Source organism: Meriones unguiculatus (assembly GCF_030254825.1).
Source record: "Meriones unguiculatus strain TT.TT164.6M chromosome 13 unlocalized genomic scaffold, Bangor_MerUng_6.1 Chr13_unordered_Scaffold_39, whole genome shotgun sequence".
NCBI lineage: Eukaryota > Metazoa > Chordata > Mammalia > Rodentia > Muridae > Meriones > Meriones unguiculatus.
In genome coordinates this window covers 3,567,950-3,581,943 of record NW_026843648.1, presented here as the reverse complement: position 1 = coordinate 3,581,943, position 13,994 = coordinate 3,567,950, and the positions used below count along the sequence as shown (strand labels likewise).

The following is a 13,994-nucleotide window of genomic DNA, read 5'->3' as shown; positions in this document are numbered from 1 at the left end:
TAAAATTTAAGATTTATATCTGTATCAACATGCACATAAAGTTACCTTTTATTACTTGTAGAACTTTGAAAATGTTCTTCAATATTATGGTCATCCCAATTGTAGCCTAAAATATAGTACCAGAAAATATATATTATTGGAAATATCATGTTATTATTAAGGCAAAACTTAAATCACTATCTTCTGTGACCCTTAGAACCATGCCTGTTTTATTTACCTCATTCCTCCTCATTCTCAATTGGAATTAAAGAAGAGGATCAATAACAAAGTAAGAGTTGTCTCCTTATTTTAAAAGTGAAAGAAAAATTGCAGTCTTACCTATAGCAGTGAGGTTTTCACAGGTCTCTAGCATCACAACTTTGTAGAGTTGCTTCTGGGAAGGTTCCAGCAAGGCCCACTCTTCTTGGCTGAATTTCACATGGACATCATTAAAGGTCACTGAATTCTAAAATATACCATACATTTGTAAAAAAGAAAGACTGGCAACAATATAAATTTATATTTCATTGGCAATATAATCATATAATTCTAATGCTTCTTCCATTTATTTTCTGACACAGAAGTGCTAGTGTTAGACAGTTGGGTGCTGTGCATCAGGTGAAGGATGGGAGAAGAAAAAGCCTAAAGGTTAGATTGTAAAGGAAAAAAAAGGCTTGCTTTGAAAACCTGTGTTAAAGGTTTTGTATTGGTTTATAAGACATGAATATGAAGTAGCCATTAGTTGGGTTCTTGAGTGATCTATGAATCATCTTCAGTTACTTGGGTGGGTAGGTCAGGACACTTTCATGAGACAGGTGGAAGGAAAAAACACAGGCATGATATTTTATCTAGCAACAAATGATATGTGGCTATCAGGTGACAGTGAACAGATGGGTGGTGTCAGTCAAAAGACAACATGGCACTGGATATCATGTTTTGACCAGGGATCAGAGATGTGGCATACCAGTATATGAAAATGGGGGCTCATATATTTGTGGAAGGGAAATTGTACTACAGTGAACAGATGGATAAAAATAATGTGAGTGGCAAGCAACAATAATCATAGCTGATAACATCATATTTCTGAGTTCCCAGACAAAAGAAAAGGCATAGAACACATGATTATTCTTTGATCATTGTTTTCTATATTCTCCTTTCTAAATCATGTATAGTCTATACTTTAAAAATAAAGATTAAAACTTTTCTATTAAAACATAAGTGCTAATGTTATCACTAAGTCATTTTAGAAGAAAACTGAATAATGAAGGTTGACCGTGTCATATCTGAACTTTTTGAATAGGATATAGCTTTGGAATAGTCATGTCAATTAATGTGGACAAAGACAAACAGAGAGAAGAGAGCCAAATAGAATGAGAGAGACAGAGACACACAGAGAGAAATTAACAGATGAACAGTACTAAGTACACATCAGAGAAATTTATGAATAGTTACTAACTACAAAAAATGATGGACAAGCTGGGTGTATTCCGTTATACTTTTAATTCTATCACTCAGGAGGCAGAGGCAGGTGTACCTTATTGAATTGGATGCCAGCATGATCTATGCAAAGAGTTCTATTACGGACAGACTTATATAGTAAGACACAGCCTCCCCTAAAAGTCAATCAAACAAACACAAAAGATTGAAAGAACTCAGAGGTCTTTACTGAAGCTTCTACAAGGAATTATACATTCACTCCAGTTGTGCATTCATTTTCTAGAATTCTGCACTTCCTAGCTTAAACTGTAATTTTAATAAGATCTTACTAAAAGGGAATGCATGTTTAAACAGCTAAAAACAGAAAGGTGAATATATTAGCAATGTAAATCATAATCATAAGTAAGCAACATAAGGCAGGAGAGATGGCTCAGCAGTGAGGAGCTCTTGCTGCTCTTGCAAATAATTGGTCTGAAATCTCAGTGTTTAACTGGGACCCACTATTATCAAGTGCTATAAGTTCATGAGTTCTGAACGCATCTTTGGACTACTGTGATGATCAGGCACACAAGAGGTTCATATTCATACATAGAATCAAAATGCTTATATTCAGTAAAAATTAAAAAGATCCCAGATGGCAGGGCTGATTGCATATTGTGACTGATCAGTGGGGTAGCAGAGACTGCACAGTGACAAATATTTGAAACTGTTTGCCCCCAAACACCATTGACTGTGTTTACCAGGTGATAAAAACCCAATGATGAGAAAAACAATTGGGTTCAACCTTAGAGTACACAACTAATCCCTGGAAATTTATCTGGGCTGTTGTGGCAGGAGTAAGGTTTTCAAGCAAATAGACCCAAGAAGCATGTCCTGATCACTTTCCCAGGCTGAACTGTGCACCCCAGGGCACCAGAGACTGAGAGTCCCAGTTTCAAGAACACCCACAGGGAAGGAAGCAAGTGGGACTGACTGAATGTCACCCAGTCTATCCATGGAAAAGGTCCTGCAGACCTGTGGGTGCACAGTAGCCAGCCCTGAGTGAGGTTCCAGCCACCAGCCCCTTGCACCCGACTCTTCATCACAGACAGAACTGTGTGCCCCAGGGCACTAGAGGCTGGGTTTCCTTGTTGGGAGAAAACCCACAGGGAGGGAAACAGCAGATCCCAGCTTAGAGCACTCAGCTGACTCCTCCCCCACTACCACCACCACATATGGGAATGTTCTTGGGAAAAGTTCTCAGGTTCCTGTCCAGTAACCAGCTTGGAGCAACAACTCACAAGCGAGTGCCTATGCACTCTACACGCCCAACCCCCCCGAAAATACAGACTGGGTCTTCCTGTTGGGAGAAAACCCAAAGGACACCTAGCTCCAGAAAAGTTTCTGGTTATCCACAGGCTCCAGACTCAAGCCTCCTGCTGCACACATGAGAGTGGCGCTCACCTCTTGGGTACTGGGATACAAAGGTCCAAACTTAGACCTATAGAAGCCTAGGTTCCCTGAGATCAACCCCCAGATACTGCTCCAAGGGGCAACCAGTTATCCCTAAGTAAACTGACCAAACCATGGGGTACCCAGGCTAAATTTACAGTCACTAAATTTATAGCAAGAAACCTAGAAGCAGGGCAGCTGTCTCCAGAACTTCTCTGGGTGAGAGGAGAGCCCCCTTGACTAATACAGACCACAATTACCACTCAGGTCTGTACGTCTGTGGCAATTCCTGAAAAACCTGCCATTCAGTGACTGTACCCCAAAAGCTGAGGAGGCCTCCTTTGGGAAAAATTACCTTCCTGCCAAGGGGATTATCCACACCACAAGATTCCAGGAAGCACCAGAAACTAACACTCAACACCTAAGATACCCAAATGGGTAGAGTGTAAAATTTCAACGAACAAAAGACACAGCAAAATGGCATCTCCAGAAACCAGTTATCCTGGGGCAAGTAGCCCTGGAAACACTAGCGTAAGTGAAATTCAAGAAGATAAACTTACATCTATGCTTAAGAAGAGAATAATAGAGGAAACAAACTATGTAAAGAACTAGAGGAAGATAGTCAGTTTATCAAGATCTGCAAAGAAATGGAACAAGATAAAGACACACAGATTATGGCCATCCATAAAGAAATACAGGAAGTTCCAGCCAAACAATTTGTGGCCTTTACAGAAGAAATACTTAAATCACTGAAAGAAATTAAAGAAACAGAGGATTGTTCAAAGAAACAGCTGAAGGAATTGAAGGAAAATACAGTCAGACAGGTGAAGTAATTCAACAAAACAGCTCAAGATCTGAAGATAGAATTGGAAAAATGAAAGAAAACACAAATGAAGGATATTCTGGAGAGAAAGAATTTAGGGAAGAAAACAGGAACTACAGAGGTAAGGACAACCTATTGAGATGGTTATAACTATAAGATGGAAGAAAGAATCTCAACTGTGAAAGACACAATAGAAGGAATCGATGTATCCATCAAAAAATGTTAAATCTAAACTATTCTTGACACAGACCATCCAAGAAATCCAAGAAAACATGAAAAGACAAAACCTAAGAATAATAGGAATAGAGGAAAAAGATTCCCTCCTACAAGGCCCAGAAAATATTTTCAGCAAAATCATAAAAGAAAAAATCCCCAACTTAAGGGAGAGGTCTATAAGAACACAAGAGGCCTACAGAACACCCAATAAAATAGACCAGAAAAGAAAATCCTCCCACCACATAATAATAAAAACAGTAAGTATACAGAACAAAGAAAAATACTAAAAGCTGCAAGGGAAAAAGGCCAAGTAACATATAATGGCAAACCCATCAGAATCACACCTGACTTCTCAACAGAGACTATGAAAGCTAAAAGGGCCTGGACAGATATCATCCAGACCCTAAGAGAACATAGATTTTAGCCCAGGCTACTATACCCTCATAGACTCTCAGTATTCATAGATTGAAAAAACAAGATTTTCAACGACAAAAGCAAATTTCAACAGTACCTACACACAAATCCAGTGTTACAGAAGACACTAGATGGAAAAATACAACCCAAGAAACCAACTACTTTCAAGAAAACACAGGAAATAATTAATCTCACTACAGCAAAACAAAAAGTAGCCAAGCACACAAACTTATTATCACAGTCAATATCAAAACCAAAGGATCTAACAGCCACTGGTCATTAATCTCTCTCAGTGGACCCAATTCTCCAATAAAAAAGATGCAGACTAACAGAATGGATGCCTAAATAAGACCCAACAATCTGCTGCATATAAGAAACACACCTAAGTTTACCTGAGGGTAAAGTTCTGGAAGACATTTTTCCAAGAAAATGGAACCAAGAATCAAGCAGGAGTAGCCATTCTAATATCTGATAAAATAGACTTTCAATCAAAATTAATAAAAAAAGAGATGGGGAAGGACACTTCATACATATCAAGAGAAAAATTCCACCAGGAAGATATCACAATCCTGAACATCCATGCCCCAAATACAAAGGCACCCATGTTTATAAAAGAAACATTAATAAAACTTAAACCACACATAGATCACCATACATTAATAGTGGGAGACTTCAACACCCCACTCTCAACAAAGAACAGGTTGACAAAACGGAGAAAAAAAGAAACAATATCTCTAACACAGACCATCCAAGAAATCCAGGGGTCATGAATCAAATGGACCTGACAGACATCTACAGAACCTTACACTCAAACACAAAAGAATTTACCTTCTTCTCAGCACCTCATGGAACCTTCTCCAAAATAGACCATATAGTTGATTACAAAGCAATCCTCAACAGATACAAGAAGATTGAAATAATCCCTTGTATCCTATTTGATCACCATGGAATAAAGCTGGACCTCAACAACAAAAGAAACATAAAAAAGCCTACACAAACATGGAAACTGAACAACTCACTACTAAATGACACATGGGTCAGGGAAGAAATAAAGAAAGAAATTAAAGTCTTCCTAGAATTCAATGCAAATGAAGACACCAGATACCCAAACTTATGGGACATGATGAAAGCAGTGCTAAAAGGAAAGTCCATAGCACTGAGTGCCTTCAAGAAGAAATTTGAAACATCTCATTCAAGAAACTTAATGGCTTACCTAAAAGCCCCAGGGGAAAAAAAGAAGCAGAAACACAAAAAAAGGAATAGATGACTGGAAATAATCAAACTCAGGGCTGAAATCAATCAATTAGAAACAAATAAAACAATTAAAAGAATCAATGAAACCAAGAGCTTGTTCTTTGAGAAAATGAGGAAGATAGACAAACCCTTAGCCAAACTAATTAAAAGGCAGAGAGACACTATCCAAATTAACAAAATCAGAAAAGTAAAGGGGGAGAAAACAATAGACACTGAGGAAATCCAAACAATTAGGACTTACTTCAAAAGTCTATATGCCACAAAATTTGAAAATCTAAATAAAATGGACAATTTTCTTGATCAATTCTACTTACCGAAGCTGAATCAAGATCAGGTAAATCAACTAAATAGTCCTATATCTCCTAAGGAAATAGAAACATTCATCAAAATTCTCAGATTCACGAAAAGCCCAGGGCCAGGTGGTTTCAGTGCAGAATTCTACCAGACCATCAAAGAAGAGCTAACTCCAGTTCTCTTCAATCTATTCCACAAAATAGAAACATAACGAACACTACCAAACTTATTCATTGAAGCCACAGTCACCTTGGTACCTAAACCTCACAAAGACCCAACAAAGAAAGCCTGTTTCAGGGCAATCTCCCATATGAACATTGATGCAAAAATACTCAACAAAATACTTTGCAAACCGAATACAAGATCACATTGAAGATATCATTCACTATGACCATGTAGGCTTCATTCCAGGCATGCAGGGGTGCTTCAATATACAGAAATCCATCAATGTGATCCACCATATTAACAAACTGAAAGAAAAAAAACTACATGATAATCTCCTTAGAAGCTGAAAATGCATTTGACAAAATCCGGAATCCATTCATGTTTAAAGTATTGGAGATATCAGGGATACAAGGCACATACCTAAATATAGTAAAAGCAATATACAGCAAACCTATAGCCAACATCAACCTAAATGGAGAGAAATTTAAATCAATCCCACCGAAATCAGAAACAAGACAAGGCTGCCCAGTATACCTGAGTGACCCCAAAAATTCTACCTGGGAACTCCTAAAGCTGACAAACACTTTTAGCAAAGTGGCTGTATACAAAATCAAGTAAAAAAAAATAAGTAGCCCTCCTGTATACAAAAGACAAAAGGGCTGAGAAAGAAATTAGGTAAACAACACCCTTCACAATAGTTGCAAAGGACATAAGTAACTTGGTGGGACCCAAAACAAGGAAGGCACAAACTTGTATGAAAAAAATTCAAGTCTCTAAAGAAAGAATTACAAAAAGATATCAGAAGATAGAAAGTACTCATGTGCTCATGGCTTGGAAGGATTAACATAGTAAAAATGGTCCTCTTACCAAAAGCAATCTACAGATTTAATGCAATTCCCATCACATTACCAAAACAATTCTTTACATACCTTGAAAGAAAAATTCTCAACTTCATATGGAATAACAAGAAACCCAGAATTGCTAAAACAATCCTCCATAATAAAAGATCTTCTGGAGGTATCTCCATCACTAATCTTACACTTTTCTGTAGAGCAACAGTAATAAAAACTGCATGGTACTTGCATAGAAACCAATTAGTGGATCAACGGAATCAGATAGAAGTCCCAGAAATATACCCACACACTATGGACACTTTATTTTTGACAAAGATGCCAAAACCATACAATGGAAAAAAGATAGCATCTTCAACAAATGGTGCAGGTCTAACTAGATGTCTACATGTAGGAAAATGCAAATAGTTCCATATTTATCACTTTGCACAAAACTAAAGTTCTGGTGGATCAAAGACCTCAGTATAAAATCAGACATACTAACCCTGTTAGAAGAAAAAGTGAGGAAGAGCCTTGAACTCATTGGCACAAGAGACAACTTCCTGCATCAACAGCACAGGCTCTAAGAACAACAATCAATAAATGGGACCTCATGAAACTGAAAAATTTCTATAAGTCAAAGGAAACTGTTATCACAGCAAAATGACTGCCTGAAGATTGGGAAAGGATCTTCATCAACCTTATATCTGACAGAAGGTTAATATCCAGTATTTATAAAGATTTCAAGAAGTTAAACACCAACAAATCAAGTAACCCAAATTAAAAAAATGGGGTACAGAGCTAAACAGAGAATTCTCAATAGAGGAATATAGAATGGCAGAGAAACCCTTAAAGAATTGTTCAGCATTCTTAGTCATCAGGGAAATGCAAATCAAAAGCACCCTGAGATTTCACTTTACACCCATCAAAATGACTGAGAAAAATAACTCAAGTGACAACTCATGCTGGATAGGATTTGGAGAAAGGGGAACCCTCCTTCATTGCTGGTGGGAATGTAAACTTATACAACCACTTTACAAATCAACCTGACACTTTCTCAGACAATTAGGAATAGCGCCTCCTCAAGATCCAGCTATACCACTCCTAAGCATATATCCAAAAGGTGCTCAAGCATACAACAAGGACATCTGCTCAACTAAGTTTGTAATAGCTTTATTTGTAATAGCGGAAGCCAGAAACAGCACAGTTGGCCCTCGGTTGAGGAATGGATACAGAAATTGTGGTATATCTATATGATGGAATATTACTCAGCAATGAAAAACAAGGAAAACATGAAATTTGCACGTAAATAGTGGTAAGTGGAAAAGATCATCCTGAGTGAGGTATCCCAGAAGCAGAAAGACTCACAGGGTATATAATCACTCATAAATGGACATTAGATATAAAATATAGGATTAAAACACTAAAATCTGTACACCTAAGGAAGTTAATCAGGAAGGAATATGCTGGCTAAGATGCTCAAACCCCATGCAGAAAGTCAAAAAGGATGGTCATCAGAAGAGGGAGAAAACAAGGAACAGGACAGGAGCCTACCACAGAGGGCCTTTGAAAGGCTCTACCCTGCAGGGTATCGAGGCAGATGCTCAGACTCATAGCCAAACTTTGGGCAGAGTGCAGGGAATCTTATGAAAGAATTAGCTCCACAAGGACAGCAACAGTTCCAAAAATTCTGGACACAGGGGTCTTTTTTGAAACTGATACTCCAGCCAAGGACCGATCATGGAGATGGCCTGAAATGCCTGCACAAAGGTTCAGTATGGCAGTTCAGTATCCAAGTGGGCTTCATAGTAATGGGACAAGGACTGTCTCTGACAGAAACTCATTGCCCTTCTCTTTGATCACCTCCCCTTGATGGGAGATCAGCTTTGCTAGGCCACAGAAGAAGACAATGCAGCCACTCCTAATGAGACCTGATAGACTAGGATCAGAATGAAGGGGAGGAGGACCTCCCTTATCAGTGGACTGGGGGAGGGACAGAGGTGGGAAAGATAGAGGGTGGGATTGGGAGGGGAGGAAGGAGGGAGGTACAGGGGAGATACAAAGTGAATAAACTATTATTAATAAAAATTAAAAAAGAAAACAATAAAATGTTGAAAGATTTTTTTAAAAAAACTATGCTGTTACACATACTTTCAAACCTTGAAAATATTGCCCGATATCAGTTATTGCTCCTAAATAATAAATAAATAAGAAATGAGGAAGGATACTTCATACTCATGAAAGGAAAATTCCACCAAGATGGCATATGTGTTCTGAGCAACAATGCCCCAAATACAAAGATGCCCAAATTTGTAAAAGAAACATTAATAAAGCTTAAAGAACATACCAATTACCATACATTAATAGTGGGAGAGGTCAATATGTCACTATCATCAAGGGACAGAACAATAGAAAAGGACTTAAACTGAGAGATAATGACACTAATGGATGTCATGAATCAAATGAACCTAACAGATATCTAGAGAATTTTTTAACCCAAACAGAAAAGAATCTATCTTCTTTCAGCACCTCATGGACTTTTCTCCAAAACTGAACATACAGTAGGTCACAAACCAGGTCTCAACAGATACAATAAGATTGAAATAATATCTTGTATCCTATCAGACTATGATGGACTAAAGTTGGACCTCAACAATAACAGAAATAACAAAATGCCTACACACACGTGGGAACTGAACAACTCCCTACTCAATGAAATCTAGGTCAGGGAAGAAATAAAGAAAGAACTTCCTACAAAGGTACCTCATACCCAAACTGCAATGAAAGCAGTCCTAAGAGGACTTTTAATAACACTAAAGGCCTTCATAAGCTATTGGAGACATCCCATACAAGCAACTGAATGGCACACTTGAAAGCCCTAGAAAAAAGAAGCAGACACACTCAACAGGAGTAGACTACTAGGACTAACCAAACTCAGGGCTGAAATCAATAAATTAGAAACAAAGAGAATAATTCAAAGAATCAACAAAGCCAAGAGCTAGTTCTTTGAGAAAATCAAATACATAGACAAACTCTTAGTCAAACTAAGTAAATGGCAGAAAGACACTATCCAAATCAACAAAGTCTGAAAGGTAGAAAGAGAGATAACAGACACTGAGAAAATCCAAAGAACCATCAGCTCTTATGTCAAAAGCCTATATGCCACAAAATTTGAAAAATTTAATGAAATATACAATTCTCTTGTTAGATTCCACTTACCAAAGTTGAATCAAAATCAGGTAAAGATATTAAATAGTCTTATACTGCCTAAAAAATAGAAGATGCATCAAAATCCTTCCAACCAAAAAAAAAAAAAAGCCAAGGGCAAGATGATTTCAGAGCAGAATTCTACAAGACCTTCATTGAAGAGCAAAATCGATATTCTTTAAATTATTCCACAAAAGAGAATTGGACGCAACATGACCAAACTCCCTTGGTAAGACAACAGTCACCTTGATAAATTCTCAAAGACCCCAATAAAGAAAGAGATCTTTAGACCAATCTCTTTTATTAACAATGATGCAAAAATACTCAATAAATTAACCACAAAACAAATCCAAGAACATACCAAAAATATCATTGAACATGACGAAGTAGGTTTCATCCAAGGCATGCAGGGATCGTTCAATATATGGAATCTTAATCCATCATATAAACAAATTGAAAAAAAAAGCAGCACAGGATCATTTCCTTAGAAGCCAAATAAAGCATTTGACAATATGCAACAGTTATTCTTGTTTAAAGTCTTGGAGAGACTGGGGACAAAGGCACAAATCTAAAAATAGTAAAGACAATATACAGCAATTCTATAACTAACATCAAACTAAATGGAAAGAAAGTTAAATCAATTCCACTGAACTCAGGGACAAGACAAGGCCACACACTCTCTCCAAATCTCTTCAATACAGTACTCAATGTCCTATCTAGGGCAATAAGACAACTAAAGGAGATCAAGGGGACACAACTTGATAAGGAAGTAGTCAAATATCACTATTCACAGATGATATGACAGTATACAAAAATTACCCCAAAAATTCTACTGTAGGGAACTCCTACAGTTGAAAAACACGAGCAAAATGGCTGAATATAAAGTTAACTAAAAAAAAAAAAGACAAATAGACTTTATACAAAAGACAAATAGACTGAGAAAGAATTGGGAAAATAACACCCTTCACAATAGCTAGGGGAAAAAAATAACATAATGTATCTTGATGTTATCCTCAACAAGCCAGTGAAAACCTATTAAAAAAATCTGAAACTTCAAGTCTCTGAAGAAAAAAATTGAAAAAGATACCAGAAGATAGAAGATAGAAATATATCTCATGCTCATGGATCAGTAGGATCAACATAGTAAAAATTGCCATCGTACCAAAAACAATCTACAGATTCAATGATATTCCCATCAAAATTCAACACAATTCTTTAAGGAACTTGAATAAACAATTCTCAGCTTCATATGGAAAAACAAAAAAAAGACAGAATAGATAAAACAATCCTGTACAATTGCAGGTCTTCAGTAGGTATTGCCATCCCTGATCTCAAGCTCTACTATAAATCAATAGTAATAAAAACAGCATGGTACTGGAATAAAAACAATCAGTGGATCAATGGAATTGAAGTGAAGATCCATAAATAAACCCACACTCCTATGGCCACTTGATTTTTGACAAAGAAGCCAAAACCATGCAATGGAACAAATGGTGCTGGTCTAACTGCAAGTCTACATATAGAAAAATGAAAATAGATCCATATTTATCACCCTGCACCAAACTACAAAGTTGTTCAAAGACCTCAACATAAAACCAGATACACTAAATCTGTTAGAAGAAAAAGTGGGAAAGAGCCTTGATCTCATTGGCATAGAAGGTAACTTCCTCAACAGAACACCAAGAACACTGGCTCTAAGATCAAGAATTAATAAACAGGATATCATGAAGCAAAAAAGCTTCTATGAAGCAAAGAACTCTGTCAATAGAACAAGAAAGATGACTGCCTACAGCCTGACAAAAGATCTTCACCAATCCTACATACAACAGAAAGAGCTAATAAACAATATATATATATCAAGAAATTAAACTCCAACAATCCAAATAATCCAATTTAAAACGGGTACAGAACTAAGCAGAGATTTTTCCACAGAGGAATATCAAATGGTGGACATTAAATGCTCAATATCTGTAGTCATCATGGAAATGCAAATGACATTCCATCTTAAACTCATCATGGTTAAGGTCAAAACCTGAAGTGACAGCAAGCTAGTGAGAATGTGAAGAAAGAGGAACAATCTGCCATTGCTGGTGGGAGTGCAAATTATATAACCACTTTAAAATCAATCTGATGCTTTCTTAGACAATTGGAAATAATGTTACTTCAAGACCCAGCTCTACCATTCCTGGGCATATATCAAAAAGATGCTCCACCATTCAATAAAGATATTTGCTCAACTGTGTTGATAGCATCTATATTCATAATAGCCATAACATGGAAACAAACTGCATGTCTCTCAACCAAAACATTGTTTTACAGAAATTGTGGTACATTTACACAATGGAATGCACCTCGGGTATTTAAAAAAAAAAAAGGAAACTATAAAATTTTCCAGCAAGTAGATGGAACTAGAAATGATCATCCTAAGTGAGTTATTCCAAAACCAGAAATACATGCATTTATACATACATGCATTATACTCATTTGTAAATGGATAATGGCCATAATATAGGATAAACATACTACAATATACAGACCTAAAGGAGCTAAATAAAAAGGAGGACCCTATGAAGGATGCTCAATTCTTATGCAAAAGTGCAAATAGAATCGACACCAGAAGTGACTGAGGAGAGGGAAGAGGATGAGAGCCTAACATACATATCCTCTGAAAGACTCTGCCCAGCAGGGGTTCGAAGCAGATGCTAAGATTCATAGCCAAACTTCGTGCAGAGCACAGGGAATCATAGTAAAGAGTGGGAGGATAGAATGTAGAAAGACCCAGAGCTGGCAGGACCTCTATAAGACAACCAACAAGGACAACAAATCTGGGCCCATGGGGACTTGCAGAGATTGATGGACCCACCAAAGACCATTCATGAAGACGAACCAGACCCCTGCTCAGATGTAGCTGATAGGCAGCTCAGTCTTCATGTTCGATCCATAGTAAGGGGAGAAGGTGCTGGCTTTGACATGGACTTTGCTGTGTGCTATTTGATCATTTCCACTTGGTGGAGGGGGCATTGCTACACCACAGAGGAAGAGGATGCAGGAAGTCCTAGTGAGACTTGATAGGCTGGGTTCAGATGGTAGGAGGGGAGGGTTCCCTGTATCTGAGATATAAGAAGTGGGATAAGGAGGAAAGAAGAATTGAGGGTGAGACAAGGAAGAGTCAAGGGAGAAGATTGCAATTGGGACGTTAAGTGGATAAATTATTTTTTTAATTTAATTAATTTATTTATTACAATGTGTTACTTCCAGGCTCAGCAGCCAAAGATGGTGATATTGATGCCAGGCATGTTGGCCTAGATTTAAGCCCAACACTCGACTGGAGTTAGAGCTGTAAGTTTAAAACCAGCCTGGTCTACATACAAACTTTTTATCCTTGCCATAGCCCCCTCCCTCATCTCCTTCCAGTCTCACTCACCCTCCCTCTTCTCCCCCTATGCCGTTTCTCTAGTCTCCTAATTGGGGAGGAACTCCTCCTCTTCTAGCTTATCAGGTCTCATCAAGGATGGCTGTATCATCTTCCTCTGTGGCATTGCAAGGCTGCACCACCCAGGAGGAGGTGATCAAAGACTTGAGTTGATGTCAGAGAATAAATAAAAAAAAACAAATTTAAATTAAAAATAAATTAAATGTGAATAAAACAAATAAAATTAAAAAAAATACAACAGGTAAGAAGAGCGTCACACACCTAAAATTCAATGATTCAGAAAGCTCAGATAGTGTTAGTGTCATGAATAAATGGCATCCTAAGAAATTAAATATACTCCCTGCCAAATTTCAAATGCAAGATGTTGATGAAGATCAACACAATAACCTATGCTTACATATACTAAAGAAAACCAAATAAATACCTAAAACTCTATATTCCATGCTCAGCAGCCAATGATGGTGATGTTGATGCCAGGCATGTTGGCCTAGATTTAAGCCCAACACTCGAC

At 37.5% G+C, this 13,994-nt stretch overlaps 1 pseudogene; it reads left to right on the top strand.

Annotated features, from left to right (window-relative positions):
* Positions 1-659: 659 nt before the first annotated feature.
* On the top strand, positions 660-1,092 carry LOC132651092 (single-stranded DNA-binding protein, mitochondrial-like; annotated as a pseudogene).
* The last annotated feature ends 12,902 nt before the right edge of the window (positions 1,093-13,994 follow it).